This window comes from Chelonia mydas, chromosome 27 (assembly GCF_015237465.2).
Source record: "Chelonia mydas isolate rCheMyd1 chromosome 27, rCheMyd1.pri.v2, whole genome shotgun sequence".
NCBI lineage: Eukaryota > Metazoa > Chordata > Testudines > Cheloniidae > Chelonia > Chelonia mydas.
Window position 1 is genome coordinate 6,689,924 of NC_057860.1, and position 24,307 is coordinate 6,714,230.

Genomic DNA, 24,307 nt, shown 5'->3' on the forward strand with positions numbered 1-24,307 from the left:
AGAAGCTGCAGGAATAGCGGGTCTGTGGCTTTTCATGTGATATCATTTTTCTAGCACCTGGTCCAAGTTCAGATCTGTTTCACCTCATTCTGGTTATTAGAGCTGTTCAGAGACAAATGAACCCTCTGCTCAAATGGGGACGGAATTAAACAGTTTAGCCAAGGAAATCACAAACCATCAATAGGTGCTGACTGTTTACTAAAGCAGGTATCACAAAAAATTCAAACTACCTCTGTCCAGAAAGTATTTCTTCCCTTTCTTCATCATATCAGACCCAAGAAAAAACAAGGAGGTAATGGCAGCTCTGTAGCATCTGTGATATATTCCAACAATAAAGCCACTCCCTGATACAGAAAAACACCAAAATACCAGTCTTCTGTCTCGTAAAGATTAGGAGAATGCCCAAATGACTGAAGGCTTTCATAGCCTGCACGGAATTCAAGTGGGAAATCATAAGAAGCATCATAGCGGGGGGGAAGCAGATGGCTTTCTTGTGAGTGGCTGATGTTAAAGATGAGATGGCTCTCTCCAAACACTTTTAAAGAAGACATACCTGAACTCTTTACTGGAACCAAATTATGACCATTATTCATCTTTGCCCTGATGTCTTTTGTTGGTGCTTTGAGTCATCTTCAGAGTTCTTATAATGGTAGTTGTTGCTGTTGCCAGTGACATATTGTTGCAGGTAACCTGGCTAAGTGGATCTATGCCTGTAGTAAAGAGGCATATCTTGCTGCAGGGTTTCTGTGTCCCTTAGGGACCAGAGCTCAGTTACTCTTAGGCTTGGCAATTTCTTGGCTGAGATAGGATCACTTTCAGGGTTGTAAATCTTCCAGGTAGCCACAGATTTACAGATAAGGAACTAAATTTCATTTATGGAGGAATTCAACACACAAATAATTCCATATATTCACCACTTTGAATGAAATAGCTCTATCTGAATTCTCTCAAATCCTGACCAAGAATTTCCCATGATCTTAAAGCGGCTGTTGAAGGGGGAGGGTTTGTGTTGCCTTGTGGTTGGAGGTTGGGTTTGCGGTGGGCTTTCCTTGTGTGTGGGGTGGATGCCAGTTTTTTTGCATTTCAGAGGTGGTATCCCAGCAGATAAATAATGTTCTTGTATACAGAATTTCATGAAGACCTACCCTATTTCAAAATGGCTGATATCTCCCAGTGGGAGTGAGGCCATGGGCTGCCCTTAGCTATTCCTTGCAGTATTCCTCTTCACTTCCTGGCAGTATAGGCATCTTTCCTGAGGACAGTTTGACTTCAGTTCCTCTTAGGGTTGCCAGTTTTGGTTGGATGAATTCCTGGAGGTTTCATCACATGACATAATCTTTAATTAAAGATTAATCTTGAATTCCTGGAGACTCCAGGGCAATCCTAGAGGGTAGGCAACCCTAGTCTCTCTGGGCACAATAGGCCATTTTGAAAGAGGGCACCTTAACTAAGGGCTATGTGTAGCCTCAGTGTCTTTGAGAACAATAGGAGATGGTGGCCATTTTGAAAGAGGGCAGAACTCTTTATTTCTCTGATGAAGATTTTATGCACCAGCCACTACTAACAGGTAAATGTTCAGTTGTGAAAAATAACTGAAAAAAATGACCATTAATCTAAACTCAGTTTAACTGTTCAGTATGTTTTGTATTATACCACTCTGGAGAAGAATAAAGTAGCCAAAGCGTACTAGTGAATCTGGTCGTCTGAGTTATAATATCAATCTTAAGTAATTTTTAAAATTTTCTCTCTTAAAATCATTAGAAATATTATACAGTAGAATTCTATGAGTTTCTTGTTTAGTGTTCATTTGTGTAATGTTTCTAATTAAAGAAAGAAAGACAAAGAATTCTCAGGTACAAACTACATTAAGATGGAGTTAACAATGAGTGTGTATCATATTTTGAGTAAAGTGCTTAAGAGATATATTATGATTATAATATTATATTATAATATAATATTATATAGAGGCAAAATATCATATTGTCTCTACATAAATCCATGGTACGCCCACACCTTGAATACTGCACGCAGATGTAGTGCCCCATCTCAAAAATGATATATTGGAATTGGAAAAGGTTCAGAAAAGGGCAACAAAAATGATTAGGGGTATAGAATGGCTTCCGTATGAGGAGAGATTAATAAGACTGGGACTATTCAGCTTCGAAAAGAGATGATGGGGGTGGGGGGGGGTATATGATAGAGGTCTATAAAATCATGAATGGTATAGAGAAAGTAAATAAGGAAGTGTTATTTACTCCTCATAATACAAGAACAAGGGGCCACCAAGTGAAATTAATAGGTAGCAGGTTTAAAACAAACACAAGAAAGTATTTTTTCACACAACGCACGGTCAACTTCTGGAACTCCTTGCCAGAGGGTGTTGTGAAGGCCAATACTATAACTGGGTTCAAAAGGGAGCTAGATAGATTCATGGAAGATAGGTCCATCAATGGCTATTAGCCAAGATGGACAGGGATGGTATCCCTAGCCTCTGTTTGCCGGAAACTGGGATTGGGTGACAGGGCATGGATCACTTGATGATTACCTGTCTGTTCATTCCCTTTGGGGCACCTGCCATTGGCCACTGTCAGAGGACAGGATACTGGGCTTGATGGACCTTTGGTCTGACCCAGTATGGCTGTTCTTATGTTCTTATTGTTCCAAAACCAAGCATTAACTTTGCTTTGTAGTGACACCATGAAGGAGAAAACTTTAAAAAAAAATAATGATTTTAAAAATCAGTTTAATCTAAACTGGGACCATAAACACTCTTGAGTGTGTTGTTTGAAAAAAAAAACCCTGATAATTCCTCGGGGGCAGGGGAGGAGGGTGTAATGAGAGGGTCTGTTTGTGTGTGGAACAAGGAAGCAGAAATTCCCCTAACATGCTAGAAGAATTTTAAGCTGCTTTTTTTTTTTTAATTTGGGATGTAGGCCTAAACTACTTAATAAAGACATCAATAATGCTGATTCCTAATAAGCTAGTCTCTCATCTCAAGCCATACTTTGAGAAAATGTGAGCTCACAAATTAGTGGCCAATAAGGTACAACAGGGTTAATAATAGAAACACTTGAAGATTTTTTAATGATAGAGGCACTGTTCCACCCACTCCCCCCACCCACACACAAACAGAATAGTGCTTAAAGATGTACAGTTTTAATAATTGTTATTTTCTTTGTGGTTATGGTATTTACGTATTTGGAGACATTTACAAGTGTGAAAGAAATTTCATACATTAACAGTTTTTTAGAAATTTCCCCCTGACTGTGACAGTATGGAATGTAACCCTTTTTCTGGTGTACAGTTTATTATGTAACTATACAGATGGGTTGGTTTTTGCTGCAGTGTCTGTGTCTTATTGGAACCTGGATGCTTTACAGTGCTGCCAGCCTTCATTGCACAACAGTGGCTGATTTACAGGTTGTCCTGAGGACCTTTTCTGCCTGTGGAAGGAGTGGCTGTATCTCTAACCATTGCCACTGTTGCTCTGTCAGTCAGCCAGCTGATGGTGCTGCAGTTTGGTTAATCCAGTGCCTACTTTCATAAAGGCTACCTGCATGAAGCTACATAGCATCTGAGGTCTTGTTCTTTTCTGCAGTTCTTGACTGACAGGTTCCCCAGGTTATAGCCAAACATGTTGTCACTCTTTTTGCTTAACCATTCCAAGCGGAATCTTTGAAATAAGAACAAAAGCACATTCACTTACATTGTGTTTTGGTGCAGTATTCCCAATACAAATGCTTCCTCAGTTGATGTGATTGTGTATGTGACTATTTGTTATGACTGCTCAAATCTAAACAATGAAAACTGTACACAAGCCTATGAGAGAGGATGCTGCAGCTTTAAAGCATTGAAGGTTTAAGTGTTTTAGTAGAAATTGTTCCCGGAATCCATGTCACAACTCCTTATATGGTGCTGCTTTTTTCCTCTTAGTCGCCATGACAACAGCAGCACTGCACCATTCATCAGCTCCGGACCTGGGCTGCATTGCTAGCCTTTCGTGTTACTCCTGAATGTTAAGGAGAACATCAGTGAATCATTCACTCTGATATACTGCGCCATTATTTACCTGTTCCTTCAGCAATGTGCTATAACAAAAAGGCAAATTTAACTGCGCCATAGAGAGAGAGTGTGTAAAAATACTTCATTTTTCCCCAAAGGAGGCATACGGTCTACATATGCTGCGGCATTCTGGAAAGAAAAGCTGTTTAATGCTGAGAGAGACTTAATGAAGAGAGAGCTTAGTGTCTGTGTAAGCTTTTCTGAAATCATCCTTGAATCTGCTCCTTTGGGGACCCAGAAGATGCAAAAGTGATGTTCGTTAGGGACAGCAAGTGCCTTAGGGAGATTGCTGTTGTGCTTTTGCGACCAAGCTTTGACATCAGCTGCAGGAGATGTCACCTGTAACATCACACTGACGCTCTGAGTAGCAATGTGGAGCTAGCTCTAGGGACAGTGCGAGGTGTGGACCAGAGGAGGATTTTTACTGAAGTGCTGCTCTCATGACAACATTACCTATGAACTAACAGGCATTTCGACTTAGTGGTGAAAAGAATTCATGCTACCGACTGATGGGGAGGAAAAACAAAACCTTGTGAGTATGTGCAGTGGACAATTTTGTGTCTTGCATGGACTCTGATTTAAAATTATATAAGCCTTTTTAGGCCTAATTTAAACTCTGTAGAAAAATCAATGCAGAGTAAGGGTTTCTGACACTTGTAGTATACAAGGAAGCCTTTAGGAGACTGCTCTCACATGAATCAGATGTGTTTTAATTATTATTCCTTTGGTTACCTGTTACAAAACTTACATAATGTGTTCTCTTTCCTTGCAAAAAATTGCAGTATTTCTTACATAATATGTATTGCAATGGAAAAGATCCAGTGTTTTATTATGTATCTTTATTATGTAGAGGAGTTACAAGTAACCGTTTTTTTTTTTTTTTTTGTTTAAATAGTACGACCATTGAAGGTCATAGCAGTTATCGTAGTCAGACTGTGATACCAAAATAGTGTTTTTGCTATGTATGCAAGACCCTTTGAAACCAGATGTTATTTATGAGTGGATTAGGGAACCTTCAGCCACATATTTGAGTAAAAAGACAATATATATGATCCTGACAAATAAAATGGGAATTTTAAGTCAGTGCCACTGGTAAAAATAGGAGCATTTACATAATATGTTTAAAAGATAAAAATACAAAGAAGTGTCATTCTGGGACATGATATCCATGTGACATACAATTTATGAGGGGGTCTTGATTAAAATATGTAATGTCATTTTAGACATTTGTCCCACTCAACATTTTGAATTATTTTTCTTTTTTAAATTATTATTTAAATACTCCCATTTTTGCCAGTGACATTGACTTAAAATTTTAATTTTTATGTGGGAGTAGAGGTAGGATTAGAAGCCCACCCTCTCTTACGTTTCTAAACTACACAGCAATTACAAGGATTGAATTTTCTGAAAAGTATATCAGATTGAATTTTCTAAAAATACGTATTTTCCATTTAATTTTTTCTGTTAGGTTGTAAGCCATGTTACAAACTTGAGACTTGAGCTATGATCTCCCTTTAAAAAAAAAATCATTTTGTCTGGGCTTTGGCATCAGCACTTTACCAGTAGCCTCTATTCCTGACTGGAACTGCTGTTGTTTAATTTCATATTGTTTCCAAGAATGCAGGCTGCTGAGATGTAGCATAATCTTTCATTTACATAATTCTGTTGGAATTTTTTTGTATTGTGCAGTTTTTTACTGGGTGATTTCTGATGTTTCATTCATTTTTGTGTATCTCCTGATTTGATTTGCCAAAGGTGTAAATCGACAGATAGACTTTGAGAGTTTTTAAAAATACAGCAGATGTAAGAGTGCATGTATACACACACGCTTTTGTTTTAGCATGCTTGCATTCTTCTCCATTTTGAAGGGATTCATAAATTACTTGTCTAAATTTTCGGCATTCTGAAATTGGCCACACCATTTCTAAAACTAAATGTTATATATACATTTTTGGAACTAATTACTTAAGGCAACTCAATTTTTCTTTAATTAAAGACGTACCAAACCCATAACATTTCAGATTATTTTAGAAGTGCTGTTTTATACAGCAAGCCAGTAAACCATAATGTGAATGAAGCTTTATAAATAAAAAAAAAAAAAGGAAAAATGGAAATGGCAAATTAGTGATTTGAAATATTTAACAATTTTTAATACATGTTATTCCAAAGTGCTGTTTACAATCTAAAGACTCTTCTCTCAATATGTGGGCATCATTTTTGACTCATAGCTACTCAGCATATTGACAGAATAGGGCCCCATAATAGAGATTAGTACAAAATCCCTCATGATTTCTATGGGCGTTTGCATCATAAGATTAACTGCCTGTCAGGCCCTTTAGAGCCTTCACAGAATCAACTCTTTGCCAGGATTTTGCTTATATACTGTGTAGCATTCAAAATCCCAGCAAATGGAATAACATGTCACTACCTGTAAATCCCTGGAAAAGGTTGATACCAGATTTTCTTTTCAGTTCTCTCTCTCTCTCTTTTTTTTAATAATATTAAGAGGAGGAAAAATCCCAAAGATACTAAATCTGTAATTCAGGTAACAAGTATATATTTGACTTCCTTAGTTTTCAGTGGTTTAAGACTGAAAATGTGTCTTTATTTACTCTGTTGTACCAAGGTATTGATGCATAATATGGAACATTGTGTAGATTACCACTTGTGTTGTGAGACTATTATAATTCCGAGACACAATTGAAGTAATTTCTCAAATATAAGAAAGTTGAGGTGGGAGCCTTAACATGGAATGTTGTTGTACCAAGCCATCAGTTCTCTCCTCTGATACATTACTCCTCCTCATTCTCCTGGAGTGACCCCTGAAAAATACTTCATTGCTCTATTCCAGTGGTTCTCAAACTTTTGTACTGGTGACCCCTTTCACATAGCAAGCCTCTGAGTGCGACCCTCCCTTATAAATTAAAAACACATTTTTAATATATTTAACACCATTATAAATGCTGGAGGCAAAGCGGGGTTTAGGATGGAGGCTGACAGCTCGCGACTCCCCATGTAATAACCTTGCGACCCCCTGGGGAGTCCCGACCCCCAGTTTGAGAACCCCTGCTCTATTCCTTAGTCAGGGGAGGAGGATTTCATAATACAGCTTTGTGTTTTTAAATGCTTGTTTCAATTCAAACTACTTCAGTTGTTTTCTTCATCTCATCTTCCTCCATATTGGAGACTATCCCTGATTTTAGTCCTTTGCTCCTGATTTTTCTTGTCCGTCTATACCCAAATAAGAACAGGAGTACTTGTGGCACCTTCGAGACTAATGAATGTATCAGGTCTAAAAGTGGCAATTCTTCAACAAAAAAACTTCAAAAATAGACTCCAACGAGAGACAGCTGAATTGGAATTAATTGCAAACTGGATACAATTAACTTAGACTTGAATAAAGTCTGGGAGTGGATGGGTCATTACACAAAGTAAAACTATTTCCCCATGTTTATCCCCCCCCCAACTGTTCCTCAGACATTCTTGTCAACTGCTGGAAATGGCCCATCTCGATTATCACTACAAAAGGTTTTTTCCCCCCCGCTCTCCTGCTGGTAATAGCTCACCTTATCTGATCACTCTCCTTACAGTGTGTATGGTAACACCCATTGTTTCGTGTTCTCTGTGCATATAAATCTCCCCACTGTATTTTCCACTGAATGCCTCCAATGAAGTGAGCTGTAGCGCATGAAAGCTTATGCTCAAATAAATTGGTTAGTCTCTAAGGTGCCACAAGTACTCCTTTTCTTTTTGCGGATACAGACTAACACGGCTGCTACTCTGAAACCTATACCCAAATACTGGGAGTTATATTTTTCCCATGACATGACAATTACCATTGCAACTATGTGTTTAATTTCCACTGTGATTAATATCCATTTGCCTCAAGTCACTTAGGAAACTTCGGTCACACATATTAAAACTCATGGTATTGCCACCATTTTTTGAATATGCAATGTGCTAAATGTTCTTGTAATGTGTAGCCTTTTTTCTCTAGCTTACAGTATAACCCTGATGTGGTTTTCCACACCTTATTACATATGCTGTGTTTCAGAGGCATATCAATGCATTTCCTTCAAGGACACACATTGCTGAGGTTCCTAGAAGTGTCTAACTATATCCTTATGTGCAGCAGGCACCCATAGGACTATAATCAGTTTTTCTACAGATGTATGATGTAGGCCTTGGGTGGTACTGTAGGCCCAAAGACACTAAAAGGGATAATATACCTTGATTTGTGTCTGCTTCATACAAAATGTTAACAGACATTTCCTCCCTCCCGCCACATTCCCTTTTGGGGCTAGAGACTTAACATTTTCAGGGAGATGTGTTCACCCTTTTCCTGTTCAATAATATAAATTATAGTGGGAAATGGTAGCAACTTAGAATCATAAAAATGTAGGGCTGGTAGGGACCTCAAGAATCCATCAAGTCAAGCCCCCATGCTGTGGCAGGACCAAGTAAACCTAGACCATCATGACAAGTGTTTGTTCAACTTGTTTTTAAATGCTTCCAATGATGGGGACTCTATGATCTCCCTTGGAAGCCTATTCCAGAGCTTAACTAACCCTTATAGTTGAAAGTTTTCCCTAATATCTAACCTAAATCTCCCTGGCTGCAGGTTAAGCCATTATTTCTTGTCCTACCTTCAGTGGACATGGAGAGCAGTTGATCACCATCCTCTTTATAACAGCCCTTAACATATTGTACTCCTGAAGAAATTGTGTGCCATTGCACACATGCAGAATTCATGTACCCCGCAGATTTCTTCGCTTCCCCACAGAAAAATGACTTTCTGACGGGGAAGCAAAGGGAAGCTGCAAGAACGGCCACATGCACCTCCCCAGCAGTATGGGCGCGTTGTTTCGAGCACCCAGAGCAGCCGGCAGAGAGGTAAATCACTGTGAGGGACCGGGCCTGGGGACACCTCAGCTGGTGTTGGGTCAGTCCAATCTTTGTGCATCCATCCCCAGACTCCCCCCATGCCCAGACCCCCCACACACACCTGAACCCCCACCCTGCCAAGCGTCACCCAGAACCCCAACCCCAGGCACCCAGCTCTCCCCAACCCCACTTGGGGCTGGGGACGCCCTGCCTGGTGGCTCCTACCCTGCGCTGGGCTCAGCTGCTAGTCCAAGCTGGGCTGGGGAAGGAGCACATTTTCCCTACACGGAGCAGCTGGGGCCAGGTGAGACCCACCCTCAGAAACCTCCCCTGGCGCCGCACCCTCCCCTCCCAGCTTTCTTCCCCCATAGTTCCTCAGCCACAGGGGAAGGGGGTCTGTACAAGGAGCTGCTCCCCTGGCTGCTCAGCCTATGTACATCCAGATCCCCCCATAGCCAGAATCCCCCCACCAAGTGTCCCACAGCCAAACCCCTACCCCGCTGAGCCCTGCTCCTGACCCTCCCTGCCGAGCCCCACCCCACCTGCTTCCAGACCTCACCCCTGCTGAGCCACACCTACCCCTGCACCTGACTCCCCCCCCAACCGAGTCCCATCCTCCTACTTCTGGATGTCCTGCTGACCCCCCCCCCACCCCTGCACCGAGATCACCCCTGCTCCACAAGTCAAACGTCCACCTTGACAACCACCCCACACCCAAACCCCACTGAGTCCCAACCAGCTGCACCAAGCCCTACTCCCCCAGCACCCAGACCCCCCTACTAAGTCCCCCAAACCCAGCCCCCCTCAGTGAGCCCGCCACCTTCACCTGGACCCCCCTGCAGAGTCCCATTATCCCTGCACCCGGAACCCCCCAACGAGCCCCTGTCCATCCAGATCTCCCCTGCACTTGAACCCCCCACTGAGCTGCCCACACCCAGATTTCCCCACACAGAACCCTCTCACCCCAGACCCAGATCTCCCCACACTAAGCCCCTCCACACTTGGATCCTGCTGGGCTGAGCCTGCCTGCCCACTCCTGGTGCACCTGGCCTGGAGGGGTAGGGCGCCGGGGTGTTTCTGAGCAGGCCTGGACCTAGCACTGTGTCAGGGTCAGGTGCAGCCTCACTGCCAAGTCCCTGTCCCGGAAGTGCGATCTCCCACTTCCGTGCAGCCAGTGGCCTGTGCTCCCGACTGCCATGCTGGAGCCTCCACATGTATTTATTGACAAATAAAATGTGTAGAATTTTAAAATGCTTTGTGCAGAATTTTTATTTTTTTGGCACAGAATTCCCTCAGGAGTAACTAATGTTGGAAGATTGTTATCAGGTCCTTCCTCGGTCTTCTTTTTTCAAGGCAAAACGTGCCCAGTTTTTTCAACCTTTTTTCACAGGTCAGGTTTTCTAATTCTTTCATCATTTTTGCTGCTATCCTCTGGACCAGTAGTTCTCAGTCTGTGGCCCGTGGGGCGCTTGCAGTCCAGTCAGCACAGAGCTACGGCCCATGTGACATCCTCAGCACCAGACAAGTAGTGTTAGATGCAGCCCACAATGGTAAATAGATGGAGAACCGTTGCGACTCTTTCCAGTTTGTCCACATCTTTCCTGAATTGTGGCGCCCAGAACTGGACACAGTACTCCTTCTGGGACCTCACTAGTGCTGAGTAGAGTGGGACAATTACCTTCTGTATCTTACATACAACACTCCTATTAATACACCCCAGAATCATATTGGCCTATTTGCAGCTGCATTGCACTGATGACTCATATTCAGTTTGTGATCAACTATAACCCCCAGATCCTTTTCAGCACCTTTTTTTGCCACCTAGACAATTATTCCCCGTTTTGTAGTTGTGCATTTGATTTTTGTATTATTTAAAGGTTGCCTAGCACTTTCCATTATAAAAGATTTTTGTGCCTTTTTCTGAGAAGCTGTAATACCTCTGTTGTTTGGAACAGGGCTTTGAAATTTGGAGGGCGAAAGTCCTAGGGTCGGGGTAATCCATAGGTGGACCGCGGGCCAAATCCAGACTGCCAGATGCTCTTGAACTGACCCTGAAATCTTTTTATTTACTTATCATTTTTGTTGTTTTTTAAAAATTTTTGGAGTTTGGACCTTGACTATATCTTGACTAAGAAATTGGGACTTTGCCAAAAAATAATTGACTGTCCCTTTCTTAGGGCTACAGAAGTGCCTTTCCTTTGTCCCATATAAGTCTGCTCAGGTTTAGCTGAGTGATAAACTGCTAGAACTGGTCATTTTCCTCTTGTGGTTTGTATTCTTCAGGAAAATGTTGGCAGCATGCCAAAATAACTGAATGCAAACATTCTAAAGAGTACGGTTTATACCACTACTGCCATAGCCGCAGCACCCACTGTACTGGCAATGTCTAGGAGCTGCCAGGGCCAGCTATAGAGTCAGAGAGTGAGGCGAGAGTCAGGCTGGGCTTCCCCCAACTACATGGCCCCAGCATTCCACTCCCCTCTCCCAGCCCCCCAGGAAAACTGCATGGGGGAAGAACACCGCACTTCCCATGTGGGGAGAATGCAGCCAAGACAGGCTTCCCACAAAACACATCCCGTGGACTCAGCACACTTCCTCTGGGATAGCGTTCTCCTGCTACTAGCTAATGTAGATGGTCCTGTAGCTCAAATGGTAGAAGTCTGTACTACTGTGCTGAATATTCAGAATTTAAAACTCGGATGAAGATGCATGATTTTGGAGATGGGGGGAGTTAGTCTCACACAATAGAATTTGTTTTTCCTTTAAAAAAAATATCCCTTGGAAAGTTAAATTTAAAAAATTTCATTAAAAGAATGTTAGGGTTTCAAAGTCAAGCACTCAGAAGTTAGGAAATGTCAGGTTTACTGTTTCTTGTGCAACTTTCGCCCTTTGTGCTAATCTGTCATGATACAGTTTTAAATTACATGATCACATGTTGTTTTCATAGGACTACTGCCTCATTCAGTGCATAGGATGGACACACAAGGGGGTAGAATAAAGCTTATTCTGGCAACCATTATTCTGCTGTCTCCTGTGTTTTGAGTGCTTGACTTTGCAAGCTACGTAACTTTCTCTGAACATCTTTTTTTTTTTTTTTTGGTGTGTAATACATACAGTGGGTCAGATTTAACCCCGATATAATCTCACTAATGTGAATGGAATTATATCAAAGATATATTTGGCCCAGAATATGACTTGTTTGCATGTTTGCACACACATGTTGTCATAACACTGAAATTTGCCAGTAGTCCTCACATCTGAGATACCACATTTAATTCATATTCTATATATGGTCTAAGGAAATAATACATTACCTCAGAGGTGGCCAACCTGTGGCTCCGGAGCCACATGTGGCTCTTCAGAAGTTAGTATGCGGTTCCTGGTACAGGCACCCACTCCAGGGCTGGAGCTACAGGTGCCAACTTTCCCATGTGCCAGGGGGTGCTCACTGTTCAACCCCTGGCTCTGTCACAGGCCCTGCCCCCACTCCACCCCTTCCCACCCCCTCCCATGAGCTTGCCGTGCTCTCGCTCCTCTCCCCCCCACCCCCCCGAGCCTCCTGCATGTCACAAAACAGCTGATCGGGAGGTGTGGGGAGGGAAGGGGAGGCGCTGATCAGTGGGGCTGCCAGTGGGTGGGAGGCGTGGGGAGGTGGGGGAGCCGATGGGGGCTGCTGACGTATCACTGTGGCTCTTTGGCAATGTCCATTGGTAAATTCTGGCTCCTTCCCAGGCTCAGGTTGGCCACCCCTGCATTATCTGGTACCAAGATGTGGTAAATGCTGAATTTTTCATGGCAATCCCTGTACATGCACATGTTTCTTTACCAGATGCTTCCTTATTTCAGCATTAACATTAATGGTTTAATAAACTGGATATTTACTGGTGCATTATTGTGGAAATACTGTTGTTTCTTATTGTCTTAAAATATTTATATCCACATATACTGCATTTTGCATTTCTCTGAGTCAGCATAGGGTGGACATCACACAACTGGATGAAATGAGAGAGTAAAGAGCGAAACCTTTCATGTCTCCAAGTAAAGATATTTTATTGAGTAATAAGAAGTATGTAATTCCAGCTAAATAATAACACCAGTATTCCCCCAACACCTGCATTGTGTCCTGTATCCAGCATAACACAGTATTTGCCACTTTACATCTTATTTCGTGAAGTAATTTGTTGTTAAAAAAAGCAGCTAATTTCAGAAAGATGAAATGTGACACAGCATAAGGAATGCCCCTTATAACAATATGCTGATGTTCTCCTTTGAGCTCCTTCATTGCTTCTGATGTGATTTGTGGACAGTGGTTCCTGTCAATCGCTGTGTGAGATTGGCAGAAGCTTGTGATGTCTGCCTGAGTGCCATTTCACATATTGTATGTAGCATTTTGTGCCTTACAGAAACTGAAACATCCGATTAGATGTGGACAGCAATCTAGCTCAGCATTGTCAAATGAATGTCTTTCTAATGACTTTCTAATTTCACCAGGCATTTTGAAGTGGACACTCAGTTTCCTAACAGTTTGTACCTGTCTCTAGCAGCTGTTGCAGGTTGCACAAAGTTCTCTGCAAAGGACCTCTACTGCTTTGTTCTCTCTTTTTTATTCCATTTTTGTGCATGAGTTTGATCATCATGTAGCAGATTAGACACTTTGGGTATGTCTAGACTGCATACTGTAGACCCCCGGCTGACCCGTGAATTGGGCTTGTAGGGCTCAGGTTATGGGGCTGTTTCATTGCAGCATAGACTCTCGGGCTTGGGCTGAAGCCCAGGCTCTACGACCCTGCAAGGTGGGAAGGTCTGAGAGCTTGAGCTTCAGTCTGAGCCCAGAAGTCTACACTGCAATAAAACAGCCCCACAAGCCTGAGTCAGCTGGCACGGGCCAGCTGTGGGTTTTTAATTACAGTGTAGAAATACCCTTTGTTGTGGTGGTCTGTTGTCTCACCACCACTAACATACATCTGTTTTTCTTTGTGTTGTACTTGATAAACTAGAAACACACCATTAAAGTATTATATCATTTAAAAGATTGATCATTACTATGATAGAATTATTGTTACTATGAAATGCAGCATCTTCCAAATAGGGGATGTACACATGGAAAAAAATTGCCTTTTATTAATTTAATTGGGAGCATTGTCCTCTGAGCTTACAGTAACTGACCAGACACATCTAAATATAATAAATGATATACAGTACAAGATCACTGCATATTTTACTTCTGCCATGCTCCCTGTGGAACATCTTGTGGACATATATATTGTAAAAAAAACCAAGTTGAAAACTTACTTTGCTGCTCTGTGTATATGTTGAACCCATTTCCCTAACCCCTGTTTGTCTGATGTTGTGAACTCCTGGTGGCAGGGACTGTGCCTTCTTAGCTGTCTGGTAAGTGCCCCACATTGTGGGAGCTACCATAAATAAAGTATAAAGGTTTTATAGGTGTGAGTCTGGGATAGTTCTTGTGGCAAAGCATTTTATTAATTATCTATTGCAGAGCCATGTGATACACTGTATTTACCAAACACCTCTGACCACCTCACTTTCAATCTGACTACTAATCTGTCACTTACAAACAACCATCATTAAAAAGAAAAAAAAACTTGAATGTTTCAGGTTTTTCACTTTTCCTCATCAAATGTGGAATTTCCCCACCAAAATTACACTGGTTGGAAGTATAAGATGGACACTACTTAATCTTACTTCTGACAGTTTTGGGGTCCAGTAAATTGATGAACAATCCAAGTAAAAAACATGTGCTTTATTCCACTGAGCAGTGGGGAATCATCTCCCTTTCAAATTAAACACAGCATTTGTTTTTATCTCCGGTGGGCCACAGTATACTAGCATGATGACCTTATGATTTATTGAAAAAAATTCACTCATTTTCAAAGTTTTCTAAATTAGTTGCAGTTATTGATTAAATTATAATTATTGTTGACTGAGTAATTTTAGAGGTTTCTAAAATGTATTAATTTTAAATTCTCACACACTTTCTACAGCCTGTACAATTGGATTCATGTTACGAAGTCAGTCTAGTTGTGTGGGCAGAAAAGTGTGACAATTTGTATCAACAATGTTTTGTCAAACTCTAGAGCATTTCTAAATTAGTTTTTCTGTAATACATGGTGGAAGAGAGTGGTGTGGAACATAGGTTTTACTCTCTCTTGTTTAGGATTACCTGCATGAGTCATTCATGTTTTCACCATTCAGGAGTAATGAGGTCACCCCAATGGCTTCAAAATCTTTCTATTTATACCATCATGTATTGTTTTAGCTAGAGCTAGTAGTGATACTTATAATTAAGGTTGCCTATCACTTTCCATTACAAGCCCCCTGTTTTCAGTTGTTTTTAACCTTGCCAAATTTTTACTAATTTTGGTCTGAACATTTCTATACGTGGCTGCTGTCTGAGGCTAAAATATTTTGAATAGTTCATCCATTTCTGAAAATGGGATTAGGTGAAAAATAGGTAATTTTGGTATTGTTACTTTTATTTTTATGAGCTCTGATGTCTCTGGTACGGTGTAGGGATTTGACTTTTAATGGAAGAATAGCATTTGGGTTAGAGAGGTTCTTTTGTCTCCCCTTGAAAATCCCACATTTGACTGTGTTTTAATCCTTTGGAAATTGTCATTTGCACATGCACAGTAGAGTTTGTTAAACCCTTGCTGAGGAAATCTCTAAACATCCTATCTGCATTGAGCAAACACACAAGCTCCAGAGAGCTTAAACTCCAGATGGAACAGAGATTGCAGGTGCAACAGCAGCCCCCAACTTTGGTCTTGGGGAAGGCATGGTGGGCTAGGAGTGTAAAGGAGACCATGAGTTGTATTCTCAACTCTTTTGCTGACAAGTGTTAATAAATTTGTGCACTTCATACCCCTGATTTTAGGAGGCAAGAAAGTTTCATTCTCCCCACTTAACAGATATAATAACTAAGAAGTTGCATAAGGGCATGGGAGTTAAGGGTATTTCATAGTAATAGGCTAAATTAACATTGTCATGGAGTTAAGGAGTTGTTGTTGTGAAATTTGGTCCTGTTTTGCCATGGGGTACAAGTAGCCCCAATCTTACCTTGTACGACCATTTGGCAGAAGTTTAGGTTTCATTGCATTCATTATTGCACCAAGATCATCTTTCTGATTATCAAATATGCAACACTTCTTTGAAGTGAGAATCATGTGAATAGTGTCCCTGTAATGCATTGGTAAACTATAGATTAACATTCCCCCTTCATACTCCTTAGATTAAAATAATGTTTATTTAAAACATTACAGTTTGACTCTTAATATGTCCCAATTTAAGTGTTTCTGCACTATAAGTCTTTATTTCATCAGATGATGTTAATGACTCTTTATAACGTCGTTGTTTTACCTGTGGATTATTTTTTTATTTTGCCATTTATTTTGCTTTAAACCATCACATCTCATTAAATTAATCTGGGGAAATGTATTCTTTTGCTGAGCTGGGTTCGTAGACAGTAATTTAAACTTAACCTTATTGTTTTCCTGTATGTCAACCTTTCACCTCTCAAGAAAACCGAGACTTGTTTATGTACCGCCCGTTTTTGGTTGCATATATTTACAAATATCACGTTAGTTTGGACAGTGGTGAAAGATCTGGAATGTTTGTTCTTTTACATCTTTTGCCTTTTTTATTTCTTTTGTGATTATTGTCAAACAAAATCAGTAGATGTTGTTTTACACAGAATTCTGCCCCTTTTTTTAGCTGAATCAATTTTTTTAATGCTAGGGTCCTATAGTGTGTGTGTGTGTGTGTGTGTGAGAGAGAGAGAGAGAGAGAGAGAGAGAGAGAATGAACTGGTATGTCTCTCTGTTTCAGAGCAACAAAGTGAGTGAGGTAATATCTTTTATTGAACCAACTTCTGTTGATGAGTGTCTCTGGTTTAGTGAGCCAAGCATTTCTGCAGCTAAAATTCTTGGTAATTTTAAACATACACATCAGTTATAACTTTCTCTTGCCCTTGTACAGCAAGGTCCCATTTTTAAATTTCTCTGATGGATAGTAGTGATGGAGTCTATGAGGCCTTGTCTGCCCCCAGCTGCAAGTGCCAACGCCCTGACACCCCCCGATTCAGCAAACCCCATTCAGACCAGGCTACCTACTTAGTCTTCTAGATGCTTAGAAGGGCAAGGAGATGACATTTACCAGTTGGGAGCCAGCAGGCTAGTTAAGAAGGCTTGCCTGTTTCTTCTCAGAGCCCAGGGCAGACTGGGAAAGAGGAAGAACTTCTCAGTGCTAACCAAGAACCCCAGGGCCAGGTCAGGGCCTTTCCCTCAATTGCTGGATTTGAGTTTTGTTCGTTTGTTTAAAGGCACAGACAGCCAGATTTTGGGTTTTGTTATCTTTGGTTAACTGTTTAGAGACTGAAACCAAGCTTACAGCACAAGCCGCTCTGTTCTGAGCAGGCGGCCACAGCTTGTGGACTAAGGGTGGCCAGTTTTGCTTGGACGTATTCCTGGAGGTTTCATCACATGACATAATCTTTAATTAAAGATTAATCTTTATTTCCTGGAGACTCCAGGAGAATCCTGGAGGGTTGGCAACTGTAGCTAAGGCAGAGAGCACAGTAGGAAAATTGGTTTGCAGAGGAAGAAGGAGCATGAACTCTTTGCCATTACAGTCAGTTGCCCCTTAGTTGTCAAAACTACGCCATGCGTGGCTCATCCAGTAACTGCCCTCCCCCTTTGAAAAACTGTTTGGCTTAATGGAGCTTGATACTTATTTCTGGCACATAAGTGGCACATAGGGCTGTGTGTTTTGTAAAACCAGCCATCCTCCTTGCATCTTTAAACACAGTAACTGATTATCTAACACAGAAAGAGATGGTCCCTGTATATCTGAGATCAAAACTGGGGCGCTAAGCTTCCTGCTTTTGCAGAGTGTGGAAAACTGAAATGCTGCATGAAAGATTTTATGAAATTTAACAGGGTTTGCAGCAGAATTATCTTTTGGAAAGTTTAGGTTTAGGAAGAAGCTGTTTTCCCCCCACTTTTTATTTTAAATCCTCCCTCCTTTCCTCCCTCTCCCTCCCCCCATCCTCATGATTGCTAATTGCTATACAGCAGGAGTGTACATTTCTTTAAGGGTATATCTGTATGTACAGCGCTGCAACGGGTCAGCCAATACAGCTGCGCTGCTGCAGCACATCTGGTGAAGATGCTCTATGCCAACAGGAGAGAGCGGCGCTGACATAAAAAAAACCAACCCCCGCGATCAGCAGAAGCTATGTTGGCAAGAGAAGCTCTCCTACCGACATAGCACTGTGCACACGAGCACCTATGTCACTCAAAGGGGTGGAATATTCACACCCCTGAACGACGTAAGTTTTGCTGACACAGGCTGTAGTATAGACATAGCCTAAGGAAAGAGGCCAGACTGGCTAGTTTCTTTCTGTAGAAGAATGAGTTTCCCCAGTATCCGCCATTAATGCCACAATAGATGATGGCTTTTCTCACCTGAGAAATACCAGTGATTTTGCTACAAGAGTGAATTTTCCAGAGCAGAGAACTCCTGCTTAGTAGAAATTGCTCAAGTGTTTGTCTAATTAGTAACAAAGTGCTAATGTCCTCTTTTACAAGAAAAACAAAAATATTTTGATACTGCTTGGAAATAATGTTGTCAAGTACCATATGTATACTGTGCATATTTAAGTAATATAATATTTAATTTTATTGTAAAAATAAAATCAGTTTTTTAAAAAGCAGGAGAATACATGGATGTATATCATTAATTATCTATTGCAGAGCCATGTGATAGACTGTATTTACCGAACACCTCTGACCACCTCACTTTCAATCTGACTACTAATCTGTCACAAACAACCAGCATTAAAAAGAAAAAACAACTTTTGAAATTATTTCAGTCATATTTACTAACCGACTGCTTACACAAAAATGTATATATATAGGTGAAATTCCTAGACAAGCTTTTTTTCCCCTTTACACATGTTATATCATCACACCATAAACCCCATACATACTATGCAGATTAATCATTTTAAAGCTATTCTAATTTTTCTGGGGTTTCACGATTCCTGTAGGCTCTTAAAACACTTTAACCAAATATTCAACAGTGACAGAAATCCTTAGCTTTCCAATCAGTTCTAACTTCTCTTTCTTTCTCATTTGAGGAGTTGTCAGTTTCTTGTGACTAAAAAAGGTGCAACACTTCTCTGATTGATTACTTTAAAATGCTCACATGCCCCATGTTCTGAGAGTGGCCATTTTTCCTGTTACAAATACTATGAGGCTTAATGTAACGAGTTCTTCCAATCGCAGCGCTCTTAGATTTTCTTGTAAATTGTCAACAAATTAATTGTGCTAGGTATAATGCACACTCTTAACAAAATAATCCATGCCCCAAACAGTTTGTCTTTATTGGATAGCATCACTAAATCGTTCCTGGCTTTGTAATGCTCGTTTTTGAGATAATGACATCCCCATAATATTTTTTATCCTAAATTACTTATATGTTGTCTCACTATAATTCCACTTTCACTTAGGTTTTGTCTGGGAATAAATACATATAAACTTGTATATTGTACATTCTCGGTAGGATTTTCTAAAGCATTCAACATTGGCCTATCTCTGCTTCTGCTGAAGTCAGTGGTTAAATTCCCATTCACTTCAGTGGCAGCAGATTTACAGAGCTAGGAAGGGAAATTACCATAAAAAGAATTCACACAGGTACAACCTATCGTTTCTTCATGGCCGACTGAACAGTCCTGTGACATTTATTTTGCCACATAATTATGCGGAGTGAGTCCTGTCTTAATCTTTCTGCTGGTACAAATTTTGCTTTCAGTCTGCAGGACAGTTTTCTTGGTCAGGTGCCACCATACTGATTAATATATTTCCCTGTAACTGTGAGACAGCCTAATAGCAACAGAAATGCAATTAGTGCTGCATCAGAGTGCAGGCTGAATTAACCATCATAATGGAGACTTGTATTTCAGAAATACAGGCTGAATAGAAATGTAGGTTCTGGTTGTAGAGACATTATCCAGTCTGTGTAGGAGATAGACAAAGGTCAAGGTTGGTTGCTAACCTCATTATTCATTGTTTTCACTTCTCAGTTTGCTGGGTAGCTGCTCTGCACAATCCAAGCTAAATATATTTGGGGTACCTCTTCATTATTGGAAGTAATATGCTCCACCATTTTTTCACTTGGCAATGCTCTTCCTGGCCATTTTGTTCCTGATAAGAGAGAGAGAGCATGATACCACCACTGGTTTTGCTCACTTCTGTCTGACTGCATTTTTTGCTGTCCCTATCAATAGTTAATTATTGTTCCCGAATTTTTATCGTCATTTGACCATAAATAAATACTTTGTGGAGACATCTAGTTCAGGGGTTCTCAACGTTTTTCTTTCTGAGGCCCCCCAAACACGCTATAAAAACTCCACGGCCCACCTGTGCCACAACAACTGGTTTTCTGCATATAAAAGCCAGGGCCGGCGTTAGGGGGTAACAAGCAGGGCAATTAACTGAGGCCCCATGCACAAGGGCCCCTGTGAAGCTAAGTTGCTCAGCTTCGGCTTCAGCCCCGGGTGACTGGGCTCAGGGCCCCAGGCTTCAGCCCCATGCAGTGGGGCTTCGGCTTTCTGCCATGGGCCCCGGTGAGTCTAACACTGGCCATGCTTGGTGGACCACCTGAAACCTGCTCATGGTCCCCCAGGGAGCCCTGGACCCCTGGTTGAGAACCACTTGTCTAGGCTACTAAAATGAGTGGTTTTAATGTTTAAGGTTTATACTTACTTAATAGCGCTTAGGCTAATGTTGATGAATCTGTCACCTCAAAGGCATACCATGCCTTATGAGAGACATTCATAGAATCATAGAATATCAGGGTTGGAAGGGACCTCAGGAGGTCATCTAGTCCAACCCCCTGCTCAAAGCAGGACCGATCCCCGACTAAATCATCCCAGCCAGGGCTTTGTCAAGCCTGACCTTAAAAACTTCTGGGGAGGGAGATTCCATCACCTCCCTAGGTAACGCATTTCAGTGTTTCACCACCCTTGTAGTGAAAAAGTTTTTCCTAATATCCAACCTAAATCTCCCCCACTGCAACTTGAGACCATTACTCCTTGTTCTGTTGTCTGCTACCACGGAGAACAGTCTAGAGCCATCCTCTTTGGAACCCCCTTTCAGGTAGTTGAAAGCAGCTATCAAATCCCCCCTCATTCTTCTCTTCTGAAGACTAAACATCCCCAGTTCCCTCAGCCTCTCCTCATAAGTCATGTGTTCCAGTCCCCTAATCATAGCTAAGAGACTAACAGATTTTAGGTTTTCTTCAGTGCAAACAAACCAATGAAGCACTATTAGAGCAAGAGTCCTTTTAACTAGTAATGAACACTGTAAACTGGACACTAACTGTTGAAGTGTTTGGGGTGTTTTGTTTTATCTTGGTTGTTTTTAATTCTGGAAGATGATGAGAAGGGATATATGTGCTTGTGCTACTACCTCTTCAAATAATAAATGTTTCACTTGAGAAAGTCCATGTGCTATAGGATTTAGAGGATAATGGTATATGCAGCCTCCCTTTTTGACTAGTATCTGGCTGCACTTCTAATATGAAACATAGGGAACTCTTCTCACTTTGGCATTAAAGCTAATGCATAGCTGAAGACTAGGGATATGAAGGCTAGCCCTGACCTGTGGACAGAGTAATCACTCCTCATCAATTATTTATGCTAATTTCTCCTCTGTTTAATCTCAGAGACATAATTTATGTTTAAAATATATGTGGCATGTTCTCTTCACCTAGTTATGTTCCTTTGTTCTCTTCCCTCTGTGCTTTCAAACCCTTTGTACTTTTTGGCTCGTCACCCAATTATTTGCATTCTAGTACATTCTTAGATTGAAAAGTCTTCTGGATTCTGTTTTTTTAATTATTTAAAACTAGTGCTCCAGTGGGCTATATATTCAAGAGGGTACCACTGAGTATTCTAATGCTATTCACCCTCTGAGAGTTATAACCAATCCTGGAGCTTTGTAAGATACCCTAAACAGACAATATCATTTATTTCACTGATGATATAAGATGGAAGTAGCTAGGAAACAAATTCAGTAGCCTAAACTATATTTTTCCCTAGCAGTCCTATACAACTAATATCTTCCTCTGTGAAACGACTTGGCCTTACTTTGAGACAATCAGCCATTTAAAGCTAGGGTGGATAGAATCTGTTCTTTCTCTGTGTGTGCGTCTGTGTGTGTACATATACTTCATCTGCCTGGTTTAGTTTGGACTTTGGATGTATTTTACTGCTTAGTTTGGGCTTTTTAAATTGTTACATTTTTTAGGTATGGAATTTAGGAACTATACTGAAAATAGATTAGGGTTCTGTTTCTATGGACTTTGGCACTCCCACAGTTAGTTCTTTCTCTTCCTGTGGATTCAGCCATGGAATCCAAAGTCCAGCTCAGACCGTACCTAGGAGTTGTGGTTTGCTGTGGTATGTTTAATTAGTACACACAGTGACAGCATGATATACTTAAATTTGGATACTTCTGTTTCTCCTCTCTGGCGAAGTCTACACTATAAACTTTAGATCGGTATAACTATGTCGCTCAGGGTGTGAAAAATCCACGCCCCATGAGCCACGCAGTTATACCGACCTCTTCCCCTCCCCTACCCCCCACCTCCCCCACTGTAGACAGCTCTATGTCAAGGGGAGAGCTTCTCCTGTCGACATAGCTACTGCCTTTTGGGGAGGTGGATTAACTTCACCAATGGGAGAAGCTCTCCCATCGGCGTAGTAGCATCTTCACTGAAGCACTACAGCAGCACCAGTGCAGCTGTGCCAGTGCAGCATTTTAAGTGTAGACTGTCTTCAATTCCTGCAAGACTGGAATTGTCACAAGTCTGCCTGCATGGAACTTACTGCAGACTCGGGGTCTAAATGACCATGATCAGATAAAGAAATTGGACCCATGTCCAGTAACTGTAAGGAGTTGTTATAAAGGTTTTATCAGTAAAATTTAAACAGTTGGAGAATAAGTAGAATGAGGGATGAAAAAGTATCATTCTTTTTGTTTTGTTTGTTTGTTTGTTTTAAGTGACTCCCAAGAGTCAGCCAAATTAATGTTTATTTATGTTTTAGACTAGGAAGCATATTGGTTTTGGCGTGCATGTCTTATCATGTAGTTTGAGAACACAATTGAAATCACCCACAATAAGTAGAGTAAGTCCTGTGAGCAAAAAGAAATATTATTAAAAATGTTATTGAAGAAAGCACAAAAATATTAATATCAAGCATGGGCTTTCATAGTTGTAATGTTCACCCCATCTGTTTGTCCTGAGATCAGTAAGAGCCTACCATCTTTAACAGAGGTAGAAATGAAACAGAGGTAGAAATGAAAACATTACAGATAAATATACAACCAACTGGGTGTTACTAAAGCATAAATAAAATGATATAACACTAATAATATAATTAATAATTAAATATAATAAAAATAGAATATAATTTTTCGATTATATAGGATATGTTTTAAAAGCTAAACTAGTAAGCATAACATAATGGGGCAAATTCCTAAAATAATCCCATTATCAATTCCCAACTATCATAAAATCAAAGAGCATTTTTTTCTTACTTTATCAAATCAAAAAACCAAGGAGTACTCTCATACATTAACATTTAAGAAGGGCCAGTGAACCGAATTCTACAATTGAATATAACAAATACAAAAATAAACTTTGCTTCCAGAATTTTTCAAGATTTTTTTGAGTGAGCTTTGGAAAGGGAAGGTTGGAGCTGCGACTGTGGTACACGTCAAGAAATTCCTTAAGATCCTGTGGGTTATTAGAGAAGAAACATTTTCCTTCAGAAAGAAAGATGAACTTTGCTAGATAACAATGACTGAATGAATATTCCTTTTGGCAAGGGGATCTTGAACTCTATGGTCATCTTCTGAGAGTTTCCACATATAGATCAGGGTAGAAGAAAATGTGGTTGCTTTGGTTTTCCATTTATTGATGTGTCTCAGAATAAATGTTTTATATTGATATCTTGGTTTAGCATTTGATGATTAAGGGTTGCTCAGATTTGTTCTCTTTAGACTTAGGTCTCAAAATGATGGGCTGGTTCAATTTCAAACAGTGGTGTGTTTGCAGGTTTACTTAAATTTAATTAAGGTGGCCAAAGCATCCTGCTTCTCTTTTTTAGAATAAATATAATTTAAAGTATGTCCTAATCTTCCATGCAGGTTTCTGCTCATGTTCAGTGTCCAAGCAGTATTTGTAACTCCTCGACCTGCTGAAAAAAGGGCTTTTTGGATAGTGGGAAATGGAGCTGGAGCAAGATGCATTCTGCTCAGCACTCACATCATGT

At 40.7% G+C, this 24,307-nt stretch overlaps 1 protein-coding gene across 8 annotated transcripts in view; it reads left to right on the top strand.

Annotated features, from left to right (window-relative positions):
* Positions 1-24,307, top strand: part of TANC2 (tetratricopeptide repeat, ankyrin repeat and coiled-coil containing 2) — a 675,729-nt gene that overhangs the window by 382,427 nt on the left and 268,995 nt on the right. The window contains exon 1 of one of the 8 annotated variants that reach the window (XM_037886789.2): positions 3,949-4,594. The exons of the other annotated variants lie outside the window; for them this stretch is intronic. The gene's annotated coding sequence lies outside the window, so the exon portion shown is untranslated. Of the gene's footprint in view, positions 1-3,948; positions 4,595-24,307 lie in introns of those variants that run through there. 8 annotated transcript variants of the gene reach the window in all.